This window comes from Pocillopora verrucosa, chromosome 1, assembly GCF_036669915.1.
Source record: "Pocillopora verrucosa isolate sample1 chromosome 1, ASM3666991v2, whole genome shotgun sequence".
NCBI classification, from domain to species: domain Eukaryota; kingdom Metazoa; phylum Cnidaria; class Anthozoa; order Scleractinia; family Pocilloporidae; genus Pocillopora; species Pocillopora verrucosa.
Genome location: NC_089312.1, coordinates 9169441 through 9178379, shown reverse-complemented (window position 1 = coordinate 9178379; position 8939 = coordinate 9169441). Strand labels below are relative to the sequence as shown.

The window sequence follows — 8939 nt, the reverse complement described above, 5'->3', positions numbered from 1 at the left end:
GGCAGATTGGTTTTCAATCCCAGCTTTCGTTTCAAATTCTCATCCATTTCCCATGGCTAAATTGTTTATAATAACATATTCCGTAAGCTAGCGGCAGGTGTCTGTTTTTCTTTCAAATTCGAACACATTTTTTAAAAAAATTCTTCATTGTGGACTTGAAGGAGAAAAATTCAATCATCTTCGCCTGGAGGTCAGCAGTTCTGTGCCAAAGACGTTAAAGACGGACCGCAATCGGATACCAGTGTAGATGTAACACACTCGGGCGTTTCTCACTCAAGACTGAAATTATTTCAATCCGTGCGGAAATGAAAAAAAACCTGAACTAATTTTTAAATCCTCGAAAATAACACTATTTCCACCTATCATGAGCTTAACCTGAGCCGATTCTGAGTTATACCGCATGGGTAAATTGTTCATTAAAAATTTGTTACGAAATGCAACATTTGTATTTTGAAATATTGGTGATTTTCAAAAGCTTTCCGTGAGCTCCAAATGATATGAAATAGTCCCGTTTTAGACTTGAACAATTCCCCATCCCTCCGATACAAATTTATCAAATTGATATGAGCTTGCTTCCTTTTGCTCTTTTCATGCGCTAATTTCAAGTGCCCCTAGCAACTCGGGGCACTGATTTCCGTCATTTTACTGCTACCGACGCTCGTTTCGGTTTTCACAAATTTACTCGAATACAGAAGCAAGTCCTTTAAGAACTTTACCACGTTTCTAAGTTCACTATAGTATATCTCTGGGGAAATTATGAAGGTTTTCAATTTGACGACCATGTGCCACAAATTTCGATTTTCACTTCGTCCACTCAGACATTCGCTCATAATTTGCTACCAAAAAATTTATTCCGGAACCGTTTTTTTAACCCTTTAACTCCCAGGTCAAATTCGTCATTCTCCTTGCAATCAACCATACAATTCTTATAATCTTAGTTAAGAGAATTTAGTATTATATCAACTAATTATCCCCGAATTAATATGTTTCTTTATTTTCATCACTTATCTAGTTGATACTGTGTTGCTATTGTAAGGAGAAATTCTATCTTGGTCACCCATGGGAGTTAAAGGGTCAAAGGAAACCAAAGTGATTTAAAAGAGAGAGACATGGGGAGAGAGAGGGAGAGGGAGAGTTAGATTGATGTGGGTATTTGCTACGCTATGTGGGTATTTGCTGCGCTATGTGGGTATTTGCTACGTAGGTTGGTATTTGCTACGGTAGCAAATGCGGAGGGTGGGTATTTGTTACGTAACCGTAGGTATTTGCCACCGCAGCATATACGCATTTTGAGTATTTGTTACGGTTTCAATTACTACCCAGACTGAAGGTATAGCGACAATAGGAAGGATATGCACAACAATAGTCAGGAAATCCCTCGTTACTGAAATGCACGCACGTATGCCTGACGTCGTCTTAAAGCTCCGGCGAATAAGCGCGGAACAAAGAAAGGACATCCCACTTTCCAGTGAGAAGATGACAAGCACCGAGGTTAGTAGCTTTTTTCGACAAGCACCGAGAAGGTTAGTAGCTTTCTTTCCTCGACAAGGTTCGAGGGTAGTGTATTTGATTCAGTCAACGCCCCCACAAGCTTCGAGAGTGATGTGTATGGTCCAGTCAACATTTCCGCCCTACAGTCTGATTCCTCACAATTTTGGAGGAAGTTTACCGACGATCAAAACAGTCATTTACTTAGCCTAACTAAAGACCTGATGGAAAATGACTGTGAAGAGGGAAATCGTCTGGGAAAGAGAGCGAAATGTTTCAAGATCACAGGAACTTGGGCTTATAGCTAGTAAAGAGGACCAAGAAGAATTAGAGAAATGCAAACAACGAATAACTAAAGAGGTGCGTCATGAAATGCGTCGCGCGAGGCAAGGCACGCGGAAAAGGAAGTGACGCCATAAAAGACATTGCCTCTGTCCCTTCTTTGACGCCAATTGAGAACGTTTAAAATGAAGGTGCACAAATGGAAGTGGAATTTAAAAGAAAATCCGCACTAACCGCACGCACAAGCAATGCACTTCTAGTGAAGCAAGCTCAAGGAACCTAACATGTACAGGCGCTGTTAAATAGGAGAAAAAAAATACGTCTAGCCAATAGATCGTGGCACCGATACCTTTTTGAAGCGGAAGCACTGAACTGCGTGTGAACAACCGTGACGCAAACAAAAGCACAAGCGCAACAGAGTAAAAAACTTTCCATTCCTCATGTTTTCATCTGGCATTTACATTAGTTAGTTGTTTTTGCGCTTGCATTTACTCTTTTGCTTGGTTTACACTTATGGACTTCGCTAAACAATGACAATGAAGACCAATTCTCTTCGATTTCTTGAAGCATTTAGGTTGGAAGAAGTTCCTACTACAAAGCGCAAAGTTTTCCCCGAGGAAAAAAATGGCCGAAAGCATTAAGGAATTTAACGAGGCAAATTCAGATTCCATTTATTCAAAATTTTAAACTGGTGGGCAAAAACAAATAGCAAATGCTGACTCGAGAATCTAAAGAGGGAGAGAGAGAGAGAATAGAGAGGGAAGAGAATTTATAAATTGTTTATCGGCTAAATGTCGTGACCGAAATATTTGCTAATAAATGCTGCTAGGCGCACTAAGCGACTCGACACGCAACGGATCGGATACCGCCCATTGTGAGGGGGCCGGATGGGAGAATACTGCCCACTCTCGGTACCCATCAGATAGCAGGATTTATAGAACACCGCCCGCTCAAGCACCGAGAAAAAAAAAATGTCATTTGATCTAACGCGTTAGCTTTACGTGCACTCTAATGTTATGTCTATTGCTTTTTGTCATCCGGATCCGCCCTTAGTCTTGCTACTAAGATTATTACACCTCTTTGAAAGTTGTTTCACTATTAGAAGACCAGAACTGAAATTATCTTAAACCACCTACAACGTATCAGCATTTATTTACGTTAACTTAGCGACGTAATACTTCTGAGAATACAATCAATTAGTAAAATGTTGGCACCAAACGTGCAGCATCGCTGTAACTCGACCATCATACAGGTGATTTATTATCAAACTAACCGATCCATATACCAGGAGAGATCATTTTTTCGGTATGTTTATTGAATCAATTCATCTCAAAACAAGAGGTTGTCACATATATTTAATACTAATTGAAATTCTACAAATTTTACGCACTTGATGAAATTAGGAGATCCTCGCAGCTAAGAACACTACTGAAACTAGTAGTTGTAAATAGGACCTGAAAAAAATTCAGGCCCGTACGGGATTTGAACCCATGACCTCTGCGATACCGGTGCAGCGCTCTACCAATTGAGCTAACAAGCCAACTGGGAGCTGGTCAATGAATTGGGTACAAATAAACATACGCACTTGTTAGCTATCCATTTACAGTCCGTTAAAATTTTCACGAAACTTCAGCTTTGAAACTCTTTATGGTGGCTAATTTACGTCATCAACTCAGCCGATAATACTTAATTATTTAATTTCCAACGGACTCAAAGAGAGGCATTGTGACAGCCCACCTGTCACAATGTTGTAATCCTTTAGCAGACGATAAAGAGAGGTGTCAACACCAATCTTTTCAATCTGTTCACTGATTCCATATACATCACCCAGGAAAAGCTGTGGAAGCTGTTAAGAGCCACACACATATATATGGAGGCAAGAGAACCTCTTGACTGGGTACAGGAATGTACATTTTAAATGGAATAGCACCCACACACACCTCAGCAGTGATTATCAAAATAAATTATTGTGATACTGTACTTTCTTTCCTGTCGATGTCTCATCACAACCGAACCTCCTAGTTAACACATTCACAAACTGCTAATGATGTACACTGTTAAATAACCTCCTCACCACATTTTTCATTTATTAATTTTGGTGGTATATCAGTATTCCTGCTGAGAATTCTCATCTGTCACATTTTCATTTCTTGTGAGCTTCTGTGAACAGTTTGAAATTGTAAGAAGAAGTCACATATCAATCACTCAGGGAGTAAATGAGTCAACAAAAGGAAAGAAAGCATTGTGCATTCCAACAATGTGCTCATGTTAATGATTTTTGTTGATTACATTAAGAATTTTGTTCCATTATTTGACTGCTACACCCTGGCACTTTGAGGAAAGCCTAATTTTTTAAATACCTATTGAGGACAGCACAAACAATTCCATCATGAAGCCCTTACAAATGAAAGCATGTTAACAGTTACAAAAGATAGAAGGAATCAATGGCTACCAAGACTGTTGCTGGTCAATGAAATTGATTAACTCTTTATTAATCATTCATTTTCCATAGCAAATAACGGCATACAATTGAGCTGGTGTCAAGATAAAGGTTTCAACCACACATAAATCAAACTGTTGTTGAATTCACAGTAATGTTCATGAGGATGCCTCAGTTCCTAGAATAAAAAGGCCACAATGATTTATAAAGGATTATTAAATAACACCAGATGCATAAGGGGAATAGAATTCTGTTTCTTCAAACTCTTATTGTGTTTGGAAAGGTAAAGGTATGCATAAATTCACCAGCAGCTTTTGAAGTAACAAAGTAGATGCAAATTGTTGATTTGAGACTGAAGCTCAAAAGGAAGTGAACTGAGATACCCTGGGCATATTTTAGTTTACTGAAATCACTCATTGAACTTTGTAACCATCTGTTGGACAAAATTACCAATTGCAGCCTCATTAAAGTCAATATCATTATATAATTCATTAATAAAAGACCTATTAAATGATCAAGAGAAACATATATTGGTTTGATTGTAACTTCCTGCTGAACATATACATATAGCATACAAAAGTAATAACAAGTTCAAACTTAGCACTAATTCTCAAACTAATTGACTCAAATTTTTTCTGATTTTTTAACTTAAACAAAGAGAAAAATATATATATATAATATGTATTTGAACTAAATTTTAAAAAAAAAGTAACTCATAGTTTGGTGCAAAATTTGAATAACTTTCTATTTGGATTTGCTTAGGGTGAAAACATCTTTAATACCATTATTTTTTATTTAGACTGATATTAAGATACAAAATGTAAGCCTCCACCATAATTTCCAATGATTAAAGACAGCCATTGTGTTTCTTATTCGAACAACTTATTGCATTGGACACTTTCTTATTTTGAATTGAATTACAAAGAAGCCATTAACTAAAGTTAGTATGCTTGAAAGTTGAATATCAGCTGTGAGCAATATTTTTACCCCAGTCTTCAGGATTGCTTATCAATAAATCACAACCTGTCAGTCACTTTACTCCATTTCATCAAATCCTTCATGATAGGAATTAAGCACATTCACTGCCAGAAAAAAAATTAATGGAATACAATTATTTTTACAAAAAAGAAGTTTTCTGCCTTTTTGTTACATTATGTTAGCAATATAAAACATGCCCTCTAACTTATGTATGATTAAATTTATTTTAGATTTTAAAGGGAAAAAACAATGGTTTGCATAATTTACCTTGATTTTTTTTCCATAATTGCCAGGACAATGCTGCCAAAAAACTGTAAATATAACAATTAGTAGTGTTGTTTGGTTTACTGTTTGGATAAAAGGGAATTGACACACAAGCTGACTTGGAGGCAAGATGCAAATTAACCACTCAGCTATTAACACAATTCAACAAAATGCAACATAAGTCATAGTCAGTCATTAAATCAGTTAGTTTATTTACATTGGCTAAATTTAGCTCCCAGCATACAATACCAAGTCCACAAGTCAAAGAAAACTTTGAAATTGAATGCTTTTAGAGATGCATGTAGGTGGCAGTCATTTTTATGGTCTACTAACAATACTAAATTTTGTTGCGGAAGAAACCGAACTTTTATTACCAGGCAGTAAGATCATCATTGGAAGAATGCATGTGCAACATCCTAAATTCCCAAAGTTTGGAAAAGGTGTATTCTCTGCATGCACTTTACAAAGACAGTAATCTGTACTTCTCACCTGAGAGAAAGCATATAAACCACCAGCTGACCAAAAGACTGATCTAAAGGTATTTCATGTAGCAGCTTAATTATCATGCTTTTAGCTCAGCTACCTACACTGATCCAGAATGGCAACTTTTTCTCCTACACCTGCTTTCTTGCTTCAGACAACAGATGGGACCGATAAAACACTCAAGTCATCATAGTATGATCCAAAACATTTTCTCTTCTCCTTTTAAATAATAAAGAAAGTAATATTAATGATAGTCATAAGGTATTGACATTGAATAAATGTCTGTGAATCAGAATGGAGATCACCAGCAATATTTGATGCACATCAACAGAAAAGAGGATATTTGAGAAACCTTCAACACAGCCATCATTAACATCAGGTACATGTACCTAAAACAGTTATGCTTCAGAGGCCAAACAAGTTTATAGAAGAAACCCAAAGGAGGGGGAGCCACAGTGACTACTCATTGAGTGCACTCCTTCCTCAAAGTCCTCCAGCAAAGCATTCTTGAAAAATACTTAAGGATTGAAAACATATATCAAATTACAATAGAGACACTTGCAGAATATGCAAGTTTGGCTAACCTTGCCCATAGTTGCAAGGCAAAGGATTAACAAATAAATATTGTCTTTCAATGTATGCATATACACAAAGTATTTTCTTGGTCCACTTTGCCTTTTTCTTACTCTTGGTCTTCTGTTCATTAAAAGCAGTCCATTTTCAGATGAAACACCCTTGTAAGGAATCTTTTTTGGTGACATTCTTGGTCAGTGTTTTTGTAAATTTTCATAATGGTGGCAAGTGTCACAGGCATCCTAAATGCTCTAAACTGCATTATGAGCCTTTAGGTTCCCAACAAAATTCATCCTTGTGTGCCTGATGAAATGAAAATCACTCATTTTCATCATCACAGCCATTTGGCATATTAAATCTCCATGGCAAACTTAGGCGGGAGCCTTTGTAATACCCCTAACACCAACGAATCTGGAATTATTTTTCATGGTGAACAAGCCACAGATTTTGCAAATAACTTTCTGGTATGTTCGTCAGCATTCCCAGCCGAGATAACAAGTCCTATAAGGCATTGATTAGAACGATTTTTCTTTCAATTACTTTGCTCTTCGAATTCACCTGCACGATAAATTAAAGGAAATAACCTATCATTTTCTAATTTAAATCTTAATGGGTTAGCTTCTTCATTGTCATGTTGTGCGAAAATTTCAATTTGCTTACCTGAGGCACATGTTGCACGGGTATGCATGTAACTTTTCCTCAGAGACTTTTGAGACTTTCCATTGATACCAGACGATACAATTACGCTTTGTCCAAGTCATCCAATAAACTTCGAAATTCCATCCAAAGAAGTGGGATGAACTGCACAAGTGTAAACTTTTCGTTAAAAGGACAACACTGTCGGCTTTGGACTCCGTTCGTCCCCAACATCGTTTTAAAGCCCAATACCGACCAACGTGGTGTGTTTATGGTTCTCTGATGGCGTTGCTCGCCCTTTTAGCTCTTTTTGTTTGTTTGTTTGTTCGTCTTTGTCTTTTTTCTTTTTGGTCACCAACCTCAAGCCTTTTTGTTTTCATGATATGCCCAATTCTTACTCACTTTGGACGACACATTTGTAATCAAATGTCAATAAAAGCCACGGGGCTTTGGCATCCTGGCCTCAAGAGACAACATTCAGAAACCTGGAATGAACTTGGGGATTTGGAGGACTTTGGTACAGTGGAACACAGAGCTGCCCAGAGGGAAATGATTATTGTTAATGGCTGGTTACCACAACAACTGCGTTTTTTGATTCCGCAAGAGGATTTACGTTAAGACTAACCACGTATTCCAAATCTAGACAGACATCTTAAGGTCTTCTTTAAAAAAAATTACAAATATCAAAATTCAGGTCTTTGGAAGGAATATTAAACAGTAGCAACTCTAAATCGGCAGCAAATCCCTATTTTCAAAGGAAGTTACCGGAATCCGCCCCAACACACATTCGGAATAACTTGGCACATCACCTAGGCTGTAATAAGGTCAGCAATCAACAATGGTCTGCATATTTGGATTTAGACTGTCCGGATTGTTTGAATATTTTTGCCAGTCGGAACAAAAATCTGAAAAGAGACCGATCCGTACAGCAACTGAACAGCCTGAATAAAACAAGATGGCGGTTTTTTGTAGATTACCTTCAGCCTTTTTACTCCTTGCTGGAAGAACTTGATAAAGAAAATACAGAAACAAGGAAAAACATCAGGAAAATGAATGACTTGCTCATTTTTATGATGCTTGAGAAGCATAAGAAACTCACAGAAATGTTGCAGTTCAGAAGGATGCTTACGCCGTGCAAAAAAATTAATTGCTTTTTACGGTATTAACTTAGCGAATTTCCATCTTCTCCGTTTTATTCTTAACATTCAAGTCCAACTTCTATAATCCTAAAGATTTCTGGGGGAGTACAGCGGTGTGCAAGAACCTGGGCTAACTTGAAATGTCAATGGCTCATTTCCCATTTTTTGAACTACCATGTTAATCGCTAGTGTCCATCACGTAATCGGGATCAAAAGTGATATACCGACCCGTGCGATCCAAGTTTCGGAGGTAGATCGTTCGCTCTGATTACAGTCTTAGACTTGTTTTGTCCATGATGAAGCACAAAATTGTATGTTGATAGGAAAATCAGGATTTAGATTGGCTAATAGAAACGCAACCTAAATCATTGTAAGGGAAGGACTGAACGGTGCTTCTTACATGAGGTTTATACCAGAGATTATGAGGTTTTGAAGAGTGTGCTTTAGTATTTGAATGAGGGAGCGACTCTCTGTAAGTAATGTGCATCGGCGCCTCAGCTTAGATTCGTGGGTAAGGGCGTAAAAAATTGCCTAGTGTCAGCTGAAAGATACTTTATTACATCATACCGTATTTGATAACTAGGTAATTCCCACACACCAGTTTGATCACGAATATATCATTACACCCAGTGTGACATGTGGTGCAGCCATCCGAG

General features: G+C 37.5%; 1 long non-coding RNA gene across 2 annotated transcripts; it reads right to left on the bottom strand.

Moving 5' to 3' along the window:
• Positions 1-3356: 3356 nt before the first annotated feature.
• On the bottom strand, positions 3357-7591 carry LOC131797492 (uncharacterized). 2 transcript variants are annotated; one of them, XR_010718320.1, is made up of 3 exons: positions 7169-7591; positions 5456-6154; positions 3357-5292 (listed from the first exon to the last, which is right to left on the bottom strand). It is a non-coding gene; the product is annotated as an uncharacterized lncRNA (long non-coding RNA). The 2 variants fall into 2 exon arrangements; XR_010718319.1 differs by lacking the exon at positions 7169-7591 and adding an exon at positions 6325-6843.
• Between the last annotated feature and the right edge of the window lie 1348 nt (positions 7592-8939).